This window comes from Sus scrofa, chromosome 4 (assembly GCF_054392235.1).
Source record: "Sus scrofa isolate SSC_HxYL_T2T_F1_AM1 chromosome 4, Sscrofa_HxYL_maternal_Yorkshire_Landrace_v2.0, whole genome shotgun sequence".
Classification (NCBI taxonomy): Eukaryota; Metazoa; Chordata; class Mammalia; order Artiodactyla; family Suidae; genus Sus; species Sus scrofa.
Window position 1 is genome coordinate 130,693,530 of NC_139386.1, and position 21,345 is coordinate 130,714,874.

General features: G+C 51.4%; 1 long non-coding RNA gene across 2 annotated transcripts in view; it reads left to right on the top strand.

Annotated features, from left to right (window-relative positions):
* LOC146404269 (uncharacterized) overlaps positions 1–20,889 on the top strand; it is a 35,851-nt gene extending 14,962 nt beyond the window's left edge. Inside the window, exons 2-4 of one of the 2 annotated variants that reach the window (XR_014844791.1) lie at positions 1,961–2,125; positions 12,537–13,332; positions 14,526–15,605. This is a non-coding gene — a long non-coding RNA (uncharacterized LOC146404269). Of the gene's footprint in view, positions 1–1,960; positions 2,126–9,909; positions 10,664–12,536; positions 13,333–14,525 lie in introns of those variants that run through there. The other variant, XR_014844790.1, reaches the window with a different exon arrangement.
* Positions 20,890–21,345: the final 456 nt, after the last annotated feature.

Below are 21,345 nucleotides of genomic sequence, written 5' to 3' on the forward strand. Positions count from 1 at the left end.
CAGGGCATCTCGGGGGCCTCTTTTATTTGTCCCCCTTTCCTCACTCCAGTCTCTCTCTCTTAATGATCTATTTAGAATGCTTTTGACAGGCTCATCCTTCTGAAATGCTTTTATTATGTCACTGCCAAGAAATTCTCCTTAAGAACCTGTGATTCCTTGTTGGCACTTTAGAAATGTGAAGCAGTTTTAAATAGTAACAGCCTATAAAAATAAGACAGCTTGTTAGGCAAAACAGTTATTTTTTATTCTGAAGGGCAAGTCAAGTTCGGTGCGATGAGCTATAACAAGCATCAAATGAGGAAGCAAGAAACCATAATTCTAGCTTACCCTCCATCTCTAACCAAATCTCTGAGCCTCAGCTGTTTGTTTTATATTAAGAAGGGAGCATCTTTCCTGCCTGAAATCTGTGAGCTAGGAAAGATGACCTCTTTGGTTCCTTCCAGCACCAGGACTGATGGTTTTAAACATACAAACTCCCTGCCTATTTTTTAAGACCTTTTATAATCTGACCCCACGTTCTCTCCCCAGCTCACACTGTCCCAGATGCTTCCTCTACTCCATTAGGTTGTTTTCTCTCCTCATCCCAGCTATGCCCCCAGTTCGACCTAGCGTTCTGTGCCATGCTGCTCCCTCATCCAGAGGCTCCCCCCTCCCCCCACCCATCTAAGTCATGCTCATTCTTCAGTCACCTTTGGGGCCAGCTGGGCCACCTTGGAGGGTCTGAAGCATTTAGGAGGATATCGCCACCCACCCGGCTTTGCCTCTTAGGAGCTCAGGGACCTTAATAAGACATGTAAATTTTGCTTTGTAGGTGCCATCCCTGCATGCATTACTCTTCCAGTTTTGCTCCAGTTTTGTTTGCCCAGTTAACTGTTGGGCTGGTTGGATTAATTAATGATTAATTGACTGATCCAATCAGCATAAAGTCTGCATAAGGCTGAAGCATGTGAAGCTGCTGATACTTGACTGCTTCTGACCTACAAAAAAAAAAAAAAAAAAAAAGAAAGAAAGAAAGAAAAGAAAGAAAACAGCAGTTTTCCATGTAAACCGAATCAAGTACTCTAAAAATATTTGTTATTCTTTCCACTCAACTTAGTCAAATCCTCCAAGGCAGGGAAGCCAGCATCTGAGAGTGAGAGCTGAAGTCACTGTGGCCGTAACTGCCACGTTTTTTTCCAGCGGTCACGGTCTGCACTGGGATTCAGAGCAAGAGCCACCCCAGAGGAATGGCACGTTCTAAACAGGGGCACCCACCTGGGAAGGCTGGTCCTGGGGGCAAGGAGCGGCAGGTGCCTCCAAACTGTGTCAGAGGATTAGAGCGGTTACCCGGCAGCTAGGTCCGAGGCGGCTGCGGTTTCATCTGTACCAGACCCAGGGCTGCTGGTATTTGGAAGGACAGATTTTTAGACCTGGGTTTTGGTAACTGAAGTCCTTCCCAGGGAAACAGAGGCACTGGAGTCAGGACCTTAAGAATCCTGGTCCTTCCATCCTTTCCTTTTCCCTAGACTTCAGTCCTTAGAACTGTAAGGACATGGCCGCTGGGCAGCGCATGAGGGCTCCTGGGGGGAACTATAGTTTGAGTTTGGGAATCAAGCAGACCTAATGTCAAATCCCACCTCTGCCACTTGTAGATAAATAAACTTGGAGAAATTACTTGATTTCTCGAATCCTCAATTTTGTCATTTGAAAAAGGGACACGAGTGGGGTAAAACAACCAAGATTTTCCTGAGGATCAAAAGAGCTCTCTCTGCAAATAACAAATGCCAGAGGAGGCGTGGGGAAAAGGGAACCCTCCCACACGGTTGGAATGTAAATTGGTGCAACTGCCATGGAACACAGTGGGGAGAGTCCTTTAAAAAGTAAAACTAGAGTTGCCGTATGATCCAGGAATCCCACTTCTGGGCGTGTGTCTGGAGAAATCTCATTTGAAAAGGTACATGCCCCCCAATGTTCATTGCAGCACTATTTACAGTAGCCAAGACATGGAAGCCGCCAAAATGTCCATTAACGGAGGAACGGATAAGAAGATGTGGTACATACACAGTGGGATGTTAGCCATAAAAAAGAATGGAATAACGCCATTGCAGCAACATGGGTGAACCCAGAGATTCTCCTACTAAGTGAAGTAAGTCAAAAAGAGAAAGGCAAATACATGAAATCACTTATGTGCACATATATGGTACAAATGAACGTATTTACAGAATAGAAAGAAACTCCAGACTTAGAAAACAAACTTATGGCTACCGAAGGGGAAGTGGGTGGGGAAGGGATAAGTTAGGACTTCGGATTAGAAGATACAAACTGCTATATATAAAATAGAGAAACAGCAAGATCCTAATGAATGGCACAGGGAACTAGACTCAGGGTCATGTGATAAACTGTAACAGAAAAGCATATGTTCTTTGCTGTGCACCAGAAACCAACACCACATTGTAAACCAACTATATTTCAATTAAAAAAAAAAAAAAGGTGCGTCCCCTCGTGGCACAGCAGATTAAGGATCTGGCATGGTCACTGCAGCAGCTCAGGTTGCTGCTGTCGTGTGGGGTGGGATCCCTGGCCTAAGAACGTCCACACGCCGTGGGCATAGCCAAAAAAAAAAAAAAGATGAAATGAATTAATGCAGGCAAAATGGCTGGATATGATCTGAAGCGTAGAAAGCCATCCATAAAGCATAGACATTATTATTCTAAAATGTGAGAGTGAGCAGATCAGGCCTTTATTTTTCTTTTGTCTTTGTGTCCTTTTAGGGCCGCACCTATGGCATATGGAGGTTCCCAGGCTAGGGGTTCAGTTGGAGCTGCAGCCGCCGGCCTACACCACAGCCGCAGCAATGCGGGATCCGAGCCGTGACTGCGACCTACACCACAGCTCACGGCATCGCCAGAGGGTTTGAGCCTAGCTGACACTGCTGGGCTTCTGTTAAACACTCAGCCACCGCCCCCCCCCACCCCCGCCACCTTTTTTTTTGGCCTTGCCCAGAGCTTGTGGAAGTTCCCAGGCTAGGGATTGAACCCAAGCCTCAGCAGCGACTGGGTCCTTCACCTGTTGCACCACAAGGGAACTCCATCAGCCCTTCTTACTCAGCCACATGCTTTGTTTCCAGACTGGTTCTGGGACACCATCTCCAGATGGGGTTAGGCTCCACGCCAGGTCGACCTGGCTGGCTCTGTGGTCTGCTTCCCTGACCATGGACCGCAAGGCTGGGACATCTTAGCTGCTGCTGACCAGCCCCCTCAAGCCCCTTGGCCCCTTTGGTGTCCGCTGTGGAACAGCTGCTCAGGGCTCCGGAGCGAGGGGTGATGTCCCATTTTCTGTTTTCTTCGTCTTCATTGCACCGGGAGAGGACAGGAATTGGGGCTGAAAGGGGAGGCAGGGCCAGGACAGAAGCTTATCTCCAGGGGAAGGCATTTTGTGGCCCCAGCTGCCCGCTTCGCGCCCCGGCCACCTCCATAGTGGGAGATGCCTTTCTGAGCAGCTTTGTCTACTGAGCCCCGGGCTGCAGGGTCTAGGAGCCTCTCTAGGCAGCCCCCGGGGTATGTGGCCACTCATGACAGTACACCGAGGAGGGGCAGAGGGATCCTGAACCAAGCCCACTGGCTTTGTCTCTTTAGATCTAAGGGCAGAGGCTCCCGAGATCTGGCGACAAGATGGTATTTGGAAGAGACCGTGGGTGCCCTGGGTGGGGTCAGGGGTGCCTGGAGATGTGCCGTGACTGTGACATAGGGGACACTCCAGCTTCCTTGCGAAGTTCAGGGCATCAGAGCCCAGTGACTTCTGAGGTGCTGGAACCCCACCGTGGCAGGTGCCTCCTGCCATATACCATCACCAAATACGCCAGGGATGCCAAGTCTCAGCCCTCATCCGCTTAAATTCAGAGCCTGGATGGAGGTTCTGATCGGGCCCGATTTTAGGGTCTTGCCTTGTACTCTTTTTTTTCCAAAGAATTTTGTGTGTTGGCGAAGAGCCGAAGGCCAGAGAGCTGAAAGCCAGGGTCCACATCAGCAGATGCGACGGAGGCTGAAAATGACAAATGTTAGAAATGGAGCAAGGCATGTCATTATGTGTATAAGGAAGGCGCAAACGTTAAATATGGCTTCGGGATGCGTGGAATATTCGGGTAATGTTGGATGAGGAGAGCACACATCCCTAAACTCCCTTTCTAGGAGATGATAATTGCGAGCATTTTTGAGCCCTATTCTAAGTATTTTTCATGCATTAGATCATTTATTCCCCACAACAGCCTAATGAAAAAATTGCTATCATTATTCTCATTTTATAAATGAGGAACCCACAGCTCAGGGAGATTAAGTAACTCGCCCAGCGTCTCAGAGCTCATCAACGGCAGATTCGGACCCAGGCAGCCTGGCACCTCAGTGCACAGTCTTGTTCACCAGCGACCTTGCCTCTCTGACGTGAGGCCTTCAAGGTCATGGCTAAGTTCTCCGAATACTGCTTTCTATTTCTCTTCTGCCAGCATTCAAGCAAGCGCAGCTGGGTCGGCGCATTAAATACACTTACGAGTGAGCCAATACATTAATGAAAGACTTACCAGCAGAGGCAAACCCTTCTGTTAAGAATCCCTTGGCTGGTCTGTCTCAACTTTGTGCCCTTCTTCCTGCGATAGCTCAAAGCCAGTGGCTCATTCACGACCTCGGCCTCGCCTTCCTCTCTGTACCTGCCTCACGCGCCCCACCTGGATCGCCCTCTGAGCTCCTGCACAAACCACCAACATACCATTTCAACTTAATTGGTTTTGCAGTATATGGTTTTGCTTATTACATGGAACAAATCGAGCTCAGGAACCACAGTGACCCTGGGAAAGGCCCAGCGTCAGCCCGGAGTCAGCAGGGAGGCCCCGAGTGGTGTGTACACGTGACAATTTTTCAGTGAAAACGTGTTCAGTCTTTACTGTTTCACAAAATAAAAGGGGGGGTGGGGAAGCTGTGGCTCTTCCTCCCATTTTCGAGAAAGGGAGAGTGAGGAACACAGGCCTGGCTGCGCAGGCTCCGGTGGGGGAGCGCAGGGTCCCTGATGCCTGCTTAGGAGGCTGGCTGCAGGCCGTGGGGTCCCCACTAGGCTCATCTCCAAGGGCTCCCTGGACACTCTGGCTTCCCCCTAAGTCCCTCACGCCACCCCTTGTCCTGGCCGAGGGTCACGGCCAAGTTCTGCTTTTGCAGAGGAAGGGAGGTGACGAGTTATTTGTGCCTCCGCCCCTTCATTCATCCTGACTCTTGCTATTTGGCGGAGCCAGAAAGTGAGGCGAGTCCAGGCTGGTGCTGGCGATGCTGGAGCCCCTGGGATTCCCTGGCGGGCTCGGAAGCGGAGCCAGAAAGCTGAAAGCTTGTCTACCATCTAGTCCAGATGACATGGGCCTCTTCCAGGTCCCTCTGATGCTTAGGGTGGGTCCAAGTTACACTGAAAAGGATCCAGAGAGTTCCCAGTCTGGTCCACACCCGTAATTCCCGGAGTCAAGTGACTCAGGGTGTCAGATGATACCTCAGGGCTAACTCACCCCCCTCCCCAGGAAAGGGTGTTTCATGTTAAGGGCCATGCCACCTGTGGGCTGGAAACAGGTTCTAGACCTTTCCACCCAAGCTTTTGCTCTCATCCCCAGGGTTCTGCTACTGGTGCCAGCCAGAGTGGCAGTGACATTGCCACATCCATGAAGACGCCTCTGAGGCTCCCAGTGTCCTTGACCACACTCTCCTCTCAGCCAGTTTTTAAACTTCTTCACCAAGGACAGAAGAAGGGTAGGCGGGGGAGTTCCCTGCGTGGCGCAGCAGAAGTGAATCGGACTAATATCCATGAAGATATGGGTTCGATCCTTGGCCTCGCTCAGTGGGTTAAGGATCTGACATTGCTGTGAGCTGTGGCGTAGATCGAGGATGCGGCTCAGATCTGGTGTGGATGTGGCTGTGGCTGTGGCTGTGGTATAGACCAGCGGCTACAGCTCTGATTAGACCCCTAGCCTGGAAACCTCCATATGCCTCGGGTGTGGCCCTAAAAAGACCAAAAAAAAAAAAAAAGAAAGGAAGGAAGGAAGGGTAGGTGGTGTTCGTGGGATGTGGGATAAAGTGCTGTCTGCACAGCCCAGAGGCCTGGCTGCTGGGCATGTGGACTCGGCTCAGCCACGTGCTGCTGTGCCCTCCTGCTGAGCCAGTGCTGACCTCCGTCCCTTGTGCTCAGATACGGCTGACCTCTGGCCTTTAAGCTGAGTATCTGGGTTCAGTTCCAGCCTCTGAAGAGGAAACAGCCTTCCCTCGGGGGTGGTGTAGCCCCGAAGTATCTTCTGAAGCCCTGTGTCAAGAGTCTGCTCAAAGCCTCAGCCACAGGCCCCTTGGAAGACGTGCTTCTAGATTCAGCTGAGATCAGGCTGGTGTTTGAGCTCAGAGCACACGCTGACCTTCACAGACACCGCCCTCTGGAACTTCCTCTCTCTCTCTCTCCTCTCATTTTTTTTGGCTACACCCACAGCATATAGAAATTCCCAGGCCAGGATTCAAACCTGAGCCGCAGCAGTAACCAGAGCCACAGCAGATCCTTAACCTGCTGAGCCACCAGGGAACTCCCTTGCTGGAACGTCTCAAGTGGAGGAGCAAACACTGAGGGCCGGCAGGACCCCTGTAGGTCCACGATTTCCAAAGCTATGGTTATTTATAAATTTATATATGCATTTTAAAACGGTTTACCTATAAATTCGACAGGTTCCAAGGTGGATACTGCAGGGTGCAAGTGTTGGCAACAAGCACACAATTTTTAAGTAGCCTCTCAGCTTTCATATATAGGTGCCTTTCTTTGACTTACAATGTATGTTACTGCTGTATTTTTATTATATTCATAGATCATGAGTTAGTGCAAATGCCCACCTACGAGGATGTGATAAGGTATAGACAAGGCACGTCTACACAGCGGGATGATCTGTAGCCATTAAAAATCAGATTGCTAATGTAGAGAAGTACTTAATATTTTGCTAAGTACAAAAAGCAGACTAAAATTCGATATGAGCTGAATTTGGAACCCCTCCCCCACCAACCCACCCCAAAGCAACGTTTTATAGATACTCGCTTTTGCATATACTAAAAAAGACTAAACTCATATATACTGACATTTCTGTAGTTATCTTTCCCTATGGTTTCCTACAGTTGTTACGTATTAATTTTATAATTAAGGAGTTCCTGAGTGGCTCCAAGGGTTAAGGATTCAGCGTTGTCACTGCTGTGGTATTGATTTAATCCCCGGCCTGGGAATTTCCATATGCCATGGGTGTAGCCCCCCCAAATTTTTTTAATTTTATCATCGAAAAATGTTACTGCTTTTTTGAAAAGGACGCTTGCAAATTGCGTATTTTGGAAACTCACAGAATGAGACCCTGGACCTTCCACCAACACACAGCGTGTGCCCTGAAATCAAATGCTGATGACGTGGTTTGGGCCCAGGGTCACGGCTGCAGTGTTCCCCTTCATAGCCCTGAGCTGGTTAGTCCTTAAATCCACCCAGAAAGTAAAACACTACACTTGGTTATTAAGGCAGCATAACTCCCGTGCGTTTAACCCTGTGGGTTCTCCAGGCCTGTGAGGTCTGTGCGTCTGTTTGCTGCTCCTCTCGGCAGGAGCCAGTCCACGTTCAGGGACCAGCAGGCAGTGCTTGTGGGGCAGCTCCAGCCCCTTCTGGCGGCCAAGGTCTGCTCGCCCACATTAATGCCCTGAGGCAAAGGGTCCTACTTACACCGCCTCTTAACGTCTGGACCAGATGACCCCCAAGGGCAAGCTGGCAGGACGAAAGGCTGGTGACACTCAGCCTGAAAGCTCTGGGAGAGGTTGGATGGCAAGGGGCCTGAGTTGCCGTGGTGGGGGGGGATGGCCGCGTGTGGGGTTCCCGCCAGCTGCGCTCGTGGGGTCCCAGGCGCCTCTCACATCAGCCAAAAGTCCTGCTGATCCGTTGCCCAGAGGCTGGTCATAATAACGCCCCCACCTTTGTCTCTCAAAGGGACAAACAAGAGACCCAGTGCTTTTTGGATGCCTGGGTCCCTGAGGGGATTTAGGGTCATTTATGGGATTTAGCTTTTGAGAGTCTAGAGGGCAATGCAGGTGCTAAGGAAGAGTAACCAAGGCCACAAAAGCTACCATGTAATCTCGCATTCATTTGTTCAGCTGCTGCGTATAGAGGGCAGACTCCGTTCTCTAGGCTACAGCGGGGCAGGTAGCAGGTGAGGCCCCGCGTTCATGGAGCTGACATTCCAGGGTGACAGGAGATGATCAGTAGGTAGGTAACAAATGACACCAGGAAGTGTTAGAATGAAGCTGGGACACCATGACGTGATGGGGGACCGAGGGCAGGGGCGGTGTTTCCGGCCTAGTACCCGGTCCATCGTGTTGCCTATCCCCGTACTTCTGTCTTTTCCAGAATGTTCCACGTTTGTGTGTGTGCCACAGTCTGTTCCTCCTTTGCTCGGTGGGGATCCATTGTGTGGCTATAGCATGGTTTGCTCACTTTTTCACCTCCTGAAGGTCACTCGGGTTCTTTCAGTTTCAGGCCTTTAGAAAATAAACCCACGAACAATACTGACGTACAGGGTTTTGTATTAACAGGTTTTCAGTTCACTTGGGCAGATTTCTAAGCATATGAGAGTAAGATGCCTAGTTCCAATAAATGTTTATAAGTGTATGCTTCACTTTATTAAAAATAAAACACTGCCAGCCCCCTTTCCCAAGCAGCTGAAAGATGTCGCGTTCTCCCCAGCCGTGTACAGAAGTTCCCGTTACTCTGCCTCCTCACCAGCACTTGGGGTTGTGTTTTGTATTTTTAGCCATCACTCAGAGGTGTGGAGGGGAGTCCCTCTGTGGCTGTCATCGGCATTGCCCTAATGACTAATGTCTCTGAGCACCTTTCGTGCCGGTCTGCCATTCCCCCGTCTTTGGGTTAAAGATCAGCTCGCATCCATGAAAGTGACCTGGTCAGAGTTATGCTCTGGGAAGGGGATCCTGGCGGCAGAGCGCTGTCTTGTTATGTGTTGAATGAGGCCCAGTTGCACCTGCCTCTCCTGGGTGTTTATTAGAAAGGCAGCGCCTCGGCCCCAGCTCCAGGAGATCTCTAGGGGGTTTGTATGCATGTTAAGACTTTGAGCAGCACTAAATTGAAGGAAAAATAAAAGCAGGGGCTAATTTAAGAAGCTGCTGCGACACAGAGACCTCAGGGAGGCTGAGCCTCCAGAAGGCTAAGGAAAGAGTCCACGTGTGTCTTGCTGACCCGCCTGAAACCTGGGTCAGGGTTTGAGCGCCTGTCTGTCTCTTCCCTGGGTGCCCCCGCTGGCTGGAGGCCCACGTGGCAGCGAAGAGGGTGTTCACAGGAAAACAGTCTCCTGGGATCCCGGACACATCCCCCAGGCCTCCCGTGTCGGCCTGTGGGACCGAAGTGCAGGGAGGAGGCTGTGGGGTCAGAAAGCGGAACAGGATCCCGTTGCTCCAGCCAACACTGACAGCCCTCTGTGCGGGCACCTGGGCAGGGCTCAGCCCTCAGCTAAGAGTCCACGGTCTCGGGGGGTGGGGGGGTGGGTAGACAGACGCAGCTGGCACTAGGCGTGGTAAGAGTCATAGCAGAGACACAGAGAAAATCCTGGATGAGCCCAGAGAAGGGAGAGACTGATGGGGTGGAGGTTGGAGGAAGGGCAGGAGGAGGCGGAAAGAGTTAACAGCTGATGTGGGATTTAGAATCTTAAATTAATAGCTAACATTTCCGGAGCAGTGGCCATGTGCCAGACCCTGTATTTTGGAGATGATTGCCTTGAACCGCCCCCCAGAGCCCCATGGGCAGAGACTGTCTTAGCCCCATGATGGATAAAGTATCACGGGCATGGGATCCAGGAACCGGCCCGGGGACCACAGTGTGATTCCCACTCTGCCTGGCTCCGAAGTTCGCATCCTTAACTGACCATGCATGCACCGGGAGCCTGGCCTGGAGAACCCCAGGGGGACAGATGCAGAAACCCGTCCCTGGCCCCAGCAGCTCCCCATCCTCAGCCCGGCCCCAACGCTGCCCAGCAGGACTGAAGACAGTGAACAGATGGCTGGACCACGGCTCCTGGCTGCCTGCGGAAGACTGGGCCTCGGGCGGGGGGGGCCCTGCGTCTCCCCGTCGCTGGGGAGCTGCACCACGGTCAGCCTCGGCTCCAGCCACGGCCTCGCCCCGCAGCCAGGGCTGGACAGTATCAAAGGCTTGGCTCTGTTCGATCCCACGTGACGGTGGATTTCTCTTCTATCTGAGGAGATAACGCCAAAGGCAGGCTCTTGGTGTTTCTCAGCCTCCCCTGACAGCCTGGAGGCCTGGGCCTTGTGCAGATCTCCAAAAAGGAACTGCTACAGTTGTGAGACGTAAACCTGGAGATGCCCGCTAGCCACGACCCTCGGCATGTCTCTGTCAAGGCCTCATGCCCCTCGACCTGTTAGTTGGACCAGGAAAGCTGCTTGGGTCCAAGGACACAGAGCCCGTTATGTCAAGGCCTTCCTGCCATGCTGGCCCGCCATGGGCACTCAGGAGGTGTTGGTTGTGCTGACTGCTGAGGAGGCTGGAGCTCACGGGGGTCTGGCATGCAGACCCTGGAGCCAGGCTGCGGGCTGGATCCCGTCTCTGCCACTCACTAGCTGTGCGACGTCAGGCAAGTTACGTAAGTTCTCTGGGCCTTCGTTTTCCTCTGTGAGTTGGAGATAATAGTCCCTCCTCCTAGGGGTGTCATGAGGCTTAACTGAGTCGTCACCAGTTAAGAGCTTAGAAGGGGATCTAGCCCATAGTAAGCACCCAGTAACACGCGTCATGGAAGAATTGGAAGAAGGCTGTCTCTGGAACTCGCCCTGGGTGGAAGCCTCCGCTCCCGCCCCTTCTTGCTATAACGTCAAGCAAAGAGCTGAGCCTGAGCTTCAGCCTCCACATCTGAAAAAATAAGGATGATAACACCTGCCCCGGAGGATGAGGCAGAGGAGGAAAAGGGTGACCCAAGCAGGGTGTGCAGCACCCACCCAGAGGGAGCCGGCTCTCATTGTCTGGTTTCCTTTTCTTTTCTCTTTTCCTTTCTTTTTTTCCTTTTTTCTTTTTCTTTTTGGCCATTCTGCGGCACATGGATGTTTCTAGGCCAGGGATCAAACCCGAGCCACAGCAGTGACCCAAGCCGCTGTAGTGATGACACTGGGTCCTTAATCTGCTTCACCACCAGGGACTATGTCATCGTTTGGTTTCTTTCTTTTCTTCCTTTTTTTTTTTTTTTTTTTTTTTTGGTTTTTAGGGCCACACCCGCGGCATATGGAAGTTCCTAGGCTAGGGGTTGAATCAGAGCTGCAGCTGCCAGTCTACACCACAGACACACCAACTCAGGATCCAATCTGTGTCTGTGACCTACACCGCAGCTCAGGGCAATGCCAGATCCTTAACCCACGGAGGCAGACCAGGGATCGAACCTGTGTCCTCATGGATGCTAGTCAGACTCATTATTGCTGAGTCATGACGGGACTGTCTCCATCATTTGGCTTCTTGAGTCTCATGTCCACTGATCGGAGGGTGAGAGGCTGTGACTGCCCGGCCTGGCCGGGTGCCTTCGGCCAGCTGGGGTAGGACTGTGCAGCAACCGAAGGTCATGGGCACCCGGGCAGCGGGCATCCAGAGAGAACCTGCCACTTGTAGGGCAGAACCAGCCAGACCCAAGGGGGAGGCCTGAGGAAGGCTGAGCAAAATTACCCCATTCCAGAGCTTCAGCACTGAAAGGGTGGCAGCCGCAAGGCCCCAAAGGAGGGGAGGGCGGACTTGATGGCTCAGGGTCAGAACCTCTGTGCCCTCCGCCCTCAGCCACGTGCCTTTCAGGCTCCGTACAGGCCAATCCGTGTCCTCCGCTACTGCTGGGCTGGAGCACTCAGCAAAGTCCGCAGACAGCGTGCGCGGTCAGAGCGCTTCCCGCACTGGGGTCAAGTATGAGGGCGAGGAGAACTAAGAGGCCAAGGTCAGCTGAAGGTCAGTGGAGGGATCCCTTGGGGTGGCCAAGGGCACGGGCTGCTGGGTTTCTGCGCCGTCGGCCTTGGGCGGATGGTCTAAGGAGCCTCTTATCACCTTGGCCTTTCAAAACGTCCCTGCTGCGGCCACTGCCGTGGGACTCCTTTGACTCCTTTGGGTACAGCCTTCGTGAGTCCCTGGCGAGGGGGCGCACGGGAGGGGCATGGAGCTGACTCCAGAGACGTGGGCAGCGCAGGGTCACAGAGGATCCTGACCTCTGACCTGCGGGCAACAGGCAGCCAGGGATGAACTCGAGGCAAGCAGCAGAAGGATTCGACAGGGTTTTAGGAATTCGCTCCACAGCTGCGTGAAGGATACCCCTCTTGAGAAGATAAACACTGGCTAATATTTTTTCTTAAATGTGCTTTATTTTCCAGGGGAAGCCTAGATCACTGACTTTGTTTTTCTCTGTGTATTTTTGATTTACTCTCTTTGAAAGCTCAAGGAAAACGTTCATTATCTTAAGCCTTTGACGGTGCCCTAATCTGTCCTCTCCCCTCCAGGTGAAGCCGGGCACAGAGTCCTGAGGCTGCTGTCCCGAACTCCTGCCGTGCGTTTCGGGCGCCACCAGGAAGGATTTCTCAACCGTCCGGAGTCTCCCTGTGCCCTGAGATCCCCCTGCCCCGCGCACACACCCCAACGCTCACGCTTACCTCCTAGCAAATCCCTTTAGACTTAGAAAGAACCCACCCAAGCTTTGGACACGCGGCTCTGAGTCCGAGACCCAGGTTGGACATTTGCAGGTCGCCGCCGCAGTGACCCTCTGCCTCACCTCTCTCTGGCTGTGGATGCTTCTCAGCGAGGCTCCTTCGATCTCTTGTACATGTACACACTGTGCCAACGTTGGCTCAGCCCGGTGTGGCTGAGTCCCACAGAACGTCCTTGGGAAATAGGAGACGTGGACAGACCCTGCCTATCGAGGTCACTGCTGACGGCCTTCTCTTCCAGGGTCACCAGCCCACCTCCTCCTTTGCCGGGACCATGGGCCGTGGCCCCATCAGGTCAGCCGTTTGTCCTCGTTGGCTCGGAGCTGTGATGCCTGCCGCGTGGTCCAGCCCACGGCCGTCTGTCTCCAGAGCCCGCCCCACGGGAGGGACCCGAGCAGAAAGGAAGTTCAGGAGACTCCACGAATGATGCACTGTGGCTTCACGTCAACGCTCCTCTAATTCCAAGGAGAGAATGCTGTACTGCCTGTCGCTTCAACTAACTGATCTCAAACTTCATGCTGCTCCCGAGGGCGACGTAACGTCACGGCTCTCCGTTAGGCAAAGGGGTCCCAAACTGTACAATGACAAACAGGTGGGTTTCTGCCTAGTTTACTCTTTCCACGATAGCATATCCCCACCCCCAACCCTGGGGTCTGTCCATGAAAACAAAAACCAGGTTCAAGGAGTTCTCATCGTGGCTCAGTGGTTAACGAATCTGACTAGGAAGTGTGGGGTTGCGGGTTCGGTCCCTGGCCTCGCTCAGTGGGTTAAGGATCCAGCGTTGCCGTGAGCTGTGGTGTAGATCACAGATGCGGCTTGGATCCCATGCTGCTGTGGCTCTGGCGTAGGCCGGCGGCTACAGCTCTGATGAGACCCCTAGCCTGGGAACCTCCATATGCCTTGGGTGCAGCCCTAAAAAGACAAAAAGACAAAAATAAACAAAAACCAAAAAACAAAAAAAACAAATTCAAACCCCTAAGTACAAAAAGTAAGCAAAGTCTGAGTTCTTAGAATAGGATGCTGTTGGACTCACCCCTGGCCTTTGGACTAAGGTGAATGAATAAATGGCAGCTTTTACTGCAACCCTAGGCTTCCAAAGAAAAATACAGCAAGCTTGAAAAGAATCAAGCTTCAGGCAAGTTAGGACTTTTCCCCAAAAAAAGAAAAAAAAAAAAAAAAGAAATCTGTTTGTACCTTTTGAGCAACACCGAGTAAGAGGTTTTCAGTTAGGTTAGTAAAAGCGTGTTTAAACCTGTTTGCAGGCTCATGAAAATGTCCTGGCCAGGAAGCAGAGATGGGAGTGTGGGAAGGTGGCAGGCACATTACTTTCCCTCCGAGAACTAAGCGCGGTCCCAACGGGACACAACGGCCCCGTTCATTTGAAGGAAGCCCGGAGCGGTACGGCCTGGGCTGTATTTCAGGGTGACACCATCTGGCCCCTGGTCTCCAAGCTCAGCATCCGCATTTTCTCCAAATGAAACACGAGCCTGGAAAAGCCTGTGCTTCCAAGAGGACCCCCTTCAGCGAAGTCCCCGTGGGAGGGGGCGGCGAGTGGTGACCAGAGCTGGCAGGGGTCCAGGTGGAACAAACCCGTCCATGGGGGCCTTCCTTCCCGAGGTCTCAGCCAGCCAGCCCTGTTGTCCTGTAAGCCTCTCTGTCTTGATTTTTTGAAAATCTCGTGTTTATTTCCAATCAGTCACGTATTTTTTTTTCACTCTGGGGTATCTTTCCATCATTAAGGGATCATTTCAAAACTTTGTTTTAATTTTCGTCTTTTACCCCAAGCCCCCTTCCCCAGGCCAAATGGGGACCCCGAAATACAACTGCTGTCAATGACTGTCCCCGGGAACTCAGGCACCACTGGGAATGATGTTCTCGAGGTCCCGCTCCAGCATCAGCAGCGAACTGCAAGCCTGAATAGCTCTTCCTTTTGCCACAAGAAAAAATAATTCACTGGAGAAATCACATTGCTGATGAAACTGAAACTCGAGCAGAAGTCACAGTTCCCCCTCAATCCTCCATCTGGGAAGTGAGAGCAGCTTCCCTAAAAGGGGATGAGGCTGAAGGGCGTTGTGCTGTGGTCCTGAGCCGTGCTGATGAGACCTGAGTTTAGGGTAAACCCTGTGATATGGGGACAAAACCAGTATTTGAAAAATTCAATTAGAGAAAACTGTAAATTGACAGAGGGCTGGAAGAGTGTTTTTTTATTTTATTATTATTATTTATTTATTTATTTTGTCTTTTCTAGGGCCGCTCCTGCAGCATATGGAGGTTTCCAGGCTAGGGGTCTAATCAGAGCTACAACTGCCAGCCTACACCACAGTCACAGCAACGCCAGATCCGAGCTGTGTCTGCGACCTACACCACAGCTCATGGCAACGCCGGATAACCAACCCACTGAGCAAGGCCAGGGATCGAACCCACAACCTCATGGTTCCTAGCCAGATTCGTTAACTACTGTGCCACGACAGGAAGTCTTTTTTTTTTTTTTTTTTTAACAAATGCAAAAACAACCAGGGAGTTGTAAAGCCTATATACCCAAATTTCTAAGTTAATATTAGAATTCATTATTGACATGTGACATTGACACTTGAAAAGCCACACCATTCACTTAAACCAGGCGCGACTCACACAATGTCTTTACTGACTTTCCCCCTACATTCTAACTATGTGTCATGTTGCATTTTTTTGCCCCCGGTTATTATATAATAAGTATGTTCTATATTATTAGTCTTGATAAATTATTCTTTATACATTAATATTCAAACCACTGAGTCCACCATAAAAACAGTATTTTTTGGTTACTTTTTAGGTTGTTTCTAATTTCTGTTATAGTGTTGCAATGAACATTTTGAGGACTTTAGCTTATTTCGGTATTTGAATTATTTCTTTAGCATCAATTTCTAGATGTAAATATAATGAGTTACATAGTAGGTCCATGTGTTTATGCCTCTGGATACATTTTGCTAGATTCTTTCTCCGAGAGATTATACCTTGTTACGCAGTCGTTGAGCATAGAGTGAGACGCTGCTCATTCACTCCAGCTCTGGGTACTAATATGGCAAATGTGCCCATTTATCAAATAGCAGAATAATTTACCTGGAAGCTCTAACATTTTTAGGAAGGCAGACCCGTCCCTTTTGCTCTTCAACTGCACTGGCCGAGGAAGTTGTTCCCTCTCCATCCTTCCGTCTCGGGCTCCAGCTGATGGCTTTGTGCAGCCAAGGCTAAAGACCATTGGCCCAGAAGGTGAGGCTGCCAGTCTACTTTCAAGGGCCAGATAGGAAGAGGTTGCTGGGGAGGGGGAGACAAGTTTCCCCACTGGGGAGCTTGATGGAGCGTGAAGATACCAAGAAGGTTCTGAGGAGGCAGCGGATCAAGGGGAGGAGCCTTTAGCAACGCCATAGGTGACCCGCAGGTGTTTGCAGGATTCCCTGGAAAGGCGGAGAATGATGTGAGAGGCTGAGAGAAAGAAAGGGAACGAGGGAGCGGAGAAGAGGGCTCAGCTCGGGGCAGGCAGCAGCAGGCTCTTTTCCAGGGAGCAGGTCCTCTCCCGGGAGTGAGGTCAGGGGAGTGGAAACCACCACGGGCACAGCTATTGTGGAGAAAGGGAAGAGAAGTAAAGGGACAGTGGACTAAAAGCCACCACCACCGCCGGTCAACTGGTCAACACCGGGCTTGATGCGAGTTGCCACGGAGAAAGGGAACCACACAGTAAGACGGAAATTAGGGCTGGACATGACCGGCTGTCCTTTAGTCACCTTCTCTCTGCAAGTTTTGTGCCAAGGAGCCAGCTCTATACATTGGATCAGCCAGGCTTCCCTCAGAAAGGCTGAACCACCCTGTGTAATGTATAAGGAGATTTTTTTTAAAAATCTGGGTCAGAACTACAGCGACCATGGGACCTGATGGGGACACCTTGCAAGACTACTGCCTCTGCATCTGCTGTTGGGATCAGAGTCACGGTAGATCAGCAGGATCTGAGAACCGGATGTGCCACGAGGGAGAGCCAGGACAGGCTGGAACTCCTGAGGACACCTCGTAGCCCCGTCTGCCTCACCGTCCCCAGCCCTGAGGACGTGGGCAACGTGCAGAAGCAGCTCGTGCCCTTTGTCAGTCATGCACGTGCCTTGCTCAGGACCTGGAGGAGCGGGGGCCCCACACTCACAGAGTTCGCTGGCAGATGCTCACAACCCATGCTGGCTGCCAATGTACCTGGTGCCCACCACGGCCTTCAGAGCATAAAAATAGCTGTTGCCTCACCCCTCACCCCCCGAATCTCACCGGGAACCATACAGGGCAGGGAATTCTGGGAACTCGCCTTCCCTGTGGCTGAGGTGACATCTTTCAAAGTCACCAGGCACAGGCTCTCTTTGCAGAGGTGCTTGAAAGCACTCCACAGAGTCATGCAGGGATCCAGTTCACAAAGTAGACTACAAGTAATAGTTTAATTTTACGAGAGCCAAAAACCACCAGGCCCAAAGTTATACGAGATGAGTCCAGAGTCACATCTCAGTTATATGAGATGTGTCCAGAGTCACATCTCATTCCCACAGGAAAGGTGACATTTAAAACTGAGTTTCCTGGTGCTACAGAGGACTTTGAGACCCCAGGTGCCCTCTCTCCTCCCCGGCAGCCTGAATGCCGAGGAAACTCCTCCCACAGCTGTCACTGCAGTAGAAGTTTAGGGCACTGGCTTCCCAGGGCTCTGGGCAACTCAGTGTCATATAATACTCTTTCTCATCTCAGTGCTACCTCCAAACTTAGACCCTCGGGGGGCATCACGCACGCCTCCACAGCCAGCAAACAGTGCCCGGGGTAAGTGGGGGCAGCTCGGCCCTGGGGCTTCCTTTCTGCTCTATGGAGGGGCCTCTTAGGTTCGGAGGGAGAGGGGCCACCGGCTGAGGTCTGGCCCTGCCTGCTTCACCGTACATCTGGCTTCAAACGCAGAGCAAAAGACACCGAGCAATAACCAAGCAGCAGCTCTTCCCTCCTGCCTTTCAGCTCAGCGACCACAGCCGATGCCTGGAAGAGGGTTACGTGTTAGACATAGTTGAGTTGAACTACACATGGGCAATCAAGCCCAAGTGGAAAGCAGAGCCATTTCACAGGACCTGGGTTGGAAGGTTTTGGAAAAATGTTCTTGGAACCAGAAGCTGGCTTCCCGAAGCTTTGCTCAGTCTCTCTCTCTTTTCTTTCCTCCTCCTTGGTTCCTTCCCCTTCTCCTCCATCCTTTGTTTTCATTCCAGAAGCATGAAGCTAAGGGTTACTGGGATCAGGCCTGTGAGGGGAGCTGGGTACCGAGAAAACACAGCCTCTGTCCTCAGAGACCAGATGGACATCACGGTGTTGCCCCGGGCAGGGCGTGGGGCACGGGCACAGGGGTGGGTGGAGGCTGGTGAGCTGAGTCTTGAAGCAAAGACAGGAGTTAGCTAGTGGTCTCCTTTGTTCGGTTCTCACTTCTCCGTCCAAACGGACCCTTTGCAGGCCACTGGACCACCTGAAAAAAGGAAATGGTAGAGCCTGGCGGCAGGAAGTAACCCTTCCTGTGGCCACCTCTGGAGCCCATCTCCTGGGCAAAGAGATGGGTCTCAAATGCTAAACCCTTCTAACCTCCTGGCTCTCCACAAAGCACCCAGAGTCAAGTTCCACGTGCCCAGTGACCCACCCGCTTTTATTAAAGCCGCCTATGTCCTCTCAGTTGTGTTGGCCTGTTAATGTTTCTTCACTTCTCTTAACACACAAATGCACTTCGCTTTCAAGTCTCTTTCCTGTTATTCCCAGCCTTCCTGGCTGCCGCGCTAGGGCTCGCTGGGGCCTTTACTTTCACTCATGCCCTGTCCACACCAAAGCTCGTAAGGTGTCCAGAAACGGTTTTCAACCTAATTTGGCTCCCAGTCTGGGAGCTGAATTGATCACCCACCGGTCCCCCTCGTGTCACACCTGTCCTCCGCACAGCAACCACTGGTACCTGGCCCAACTGCAGCCTGGAGGCCGTAACTGCCAAGGAATCAGCTGTTAGGGGAGGGGCTTTAGAATGATGACGTCACAGTCACCAGATCTGCAAAAGGTGGCAGAGCGTGAGACTGCTCTGAGTCTGAAGGCTCAACTCAGTAAATATGTGAGACCCTGAAATGAGGCATCCAGAGGGATCCACTTTTTACAGACTCTTGAAGGCGCCGCGTGTGTCACTTAGCTGCACTGCCTTATGGAAGCTGCAGCTGGACGACTTGAGGGCTTCGGAGGCCTCTGTCGGGCTGATGACCAGGATGAAGCCCTTATGCCATATAGCAGCGAATCAGAAGGGTGGGGGCTGGCTGTTGTCCCAGGTCCCGGGCCTGGACCAGCAGTATCTGCATCCCTAGGGAGCTTTCGGCAATGCAGCATCTCAGGCTTCAGACCTGATCTATGGAACCAGGCTGCGTTTTAATAAGATCCCAGGTGATTCGTCTGCGAGTTACTGTCTGAGAAGCTCTGCTATGGAGTTTATGGCTAACAAAGCCCCATCGCCCACATAAACCGTCCCCCTGAGGAGGCAGAGGAAACCAATTTGAGGTGAGTGACTTTCCAGGGGCCACCTGGCTGGACCGAGAAGCTTCTTACCTTCTGCTGGCTTGGAGCCCTTTCCACTGTGACCCGTTGCCTCCTGCCAACAGTCAAGAGAGAACAAGAGCCGCATTGGCGCTCTTACTGAGCGCCCGCCACACGCTGTGCACTGTTGTCAGGTGTTTAATCTCATTGGCCCTACAAGGAGGGGCTTTTCCTTGGCTTATTTTTCAACTAGTCAAGTGGTGGAGCACCAGGAGCAACCAATGTTAGAGTTTGGATTCCCAGTCGTAACTGGGAAGCACCGAGGGACCAGGGAAGGAGGCATTAAACAGGAAACTCCTGAGTGACGCTGGACAAGTGGCCTCGCCTCACAGCACTCATCTAAGAAACCAGGTTGAACTAGGTGATTTTTTTTTCTTTTTTCTTTTGGTCTTTTTAGGGCCACATCCGTGGCATATGGAAGTTCCCAGGCTAGGGGTTGAATTGGAGCTACAGCTGCCAGCCTACCCCACAGCCGCAGCAACACTGGATCCTTAACCCACTGAGCGAGGTCAGGGACTGAACCCGCATCCTCATGGATCCTAATCAGATTCCTTACTGCCGCGCCACGATGGGACCTCCTAGATGAACTTTACGGCATTTTCCAGGCCTGAAATTTTAGGATTCCAAATCCTTTTCTTGGTATCTACTGATAACTTTTCTTTTGAGCCGCTTGGATCTAGGATCAGGAATTATCTGCCCAGACCAGGGGGTGGGGGATGCGGGCTGGAGGCAGAGCCATATTTTATTGCGACAGGCCAGATGGCAAGCCTTGTCCAAATCCCGTGCCCAGCCTGCTGGCCAGCCTCGGCCCAATCTGCTGTGCAGCATCTTGGGATAGTTTCCAAGGGGTATGGCTGTCCTGGAAAAGTTTCCGAGAATGACTTCAAAACACCCCCTCGCAGCTGCACCGTACCCTTCCAGATTAAGCTGGCACGAGGATACCTTTCAAGAGGCGAAGGCGGTTGGGCCTGGAGTTTTTCCCACATGCCTCACACCACAGAATATGTTAACTGCCAATGAATCAGAAACATATGGTACTCAACACGCTTCTCCCAGAACGTGCAATTTAATAAGCTAGGGAATCGCTATGTCTCAAAACAGTTGGGGCTTGTTACCAAATCCAGGACCTCTGAAATCCAGTCTGAAATATATTGTCAAACACAGCACACTCTCCAGAGCCAGATTAATGCATTTTTGCTCCATCCGCAGCAGATTATTTTCCAGTTGTACCATTTGGTGATTGTGACTCAGAACGGGGCCCAATTGGGTCCAAGGTTTAAAAGACACCTGACCAATTACGGCTGAGTAAATATAGCTTAAAACAAATCACAAGTAAGCGCTGCTTTAGTCACAGTGCAAAAGAACCCACACTTGCTGCTTCTATTTTCAGAAAATTAATGAACAATTTCAGTTATGGCAAAACAACCCTGCAGAACGAGGGTTAGTTTGCTCTTTTAATCAAGAAGCTTTGCCAAATATTTACTAAAATAGGGCAGACTCCTTGTAAAAGTATAAATAGTTTTGTTTCTTATTTAAAATAAAAAGGTCCCTGGCACCGTATATGGCCTGATCCTTTGATAGCACTTGAGTGTTTTTATAGTAGGATTGCCATTGTGGGCTCTGCGAAGGAAAAAAGCAACAAGATTGCGGCACGAGGTCAGAGAAAAATGATGCTTCACATAAAAATCCGATAGCAAATTCTGCAGAGTAAACTGTGAGTAATGTGGTCTGGAGAGAATAAAGCCTGTGGAAAGGCAGTGCTCAGACTCCGTGAGACCAAGGCTTCTGCAGCAGACCTGCCTGGTGCCTCGTCTAGATCCATCCATCCTCCTCCTTTTTTTTTTTTTGCCTTTTTTTAGGGCTGTACCTGCGACATATGGAGGTTCCCAGGCTAGGGGTCCAACTGAAGCTACAGCTGCCAGCCTACACCACCGCTACAGCAATGCAGGATCCAAACCGTGTCTTCGACCTGCACCACCGCTCACGGCAACGCCAGATCCTTAACCCACTGAGC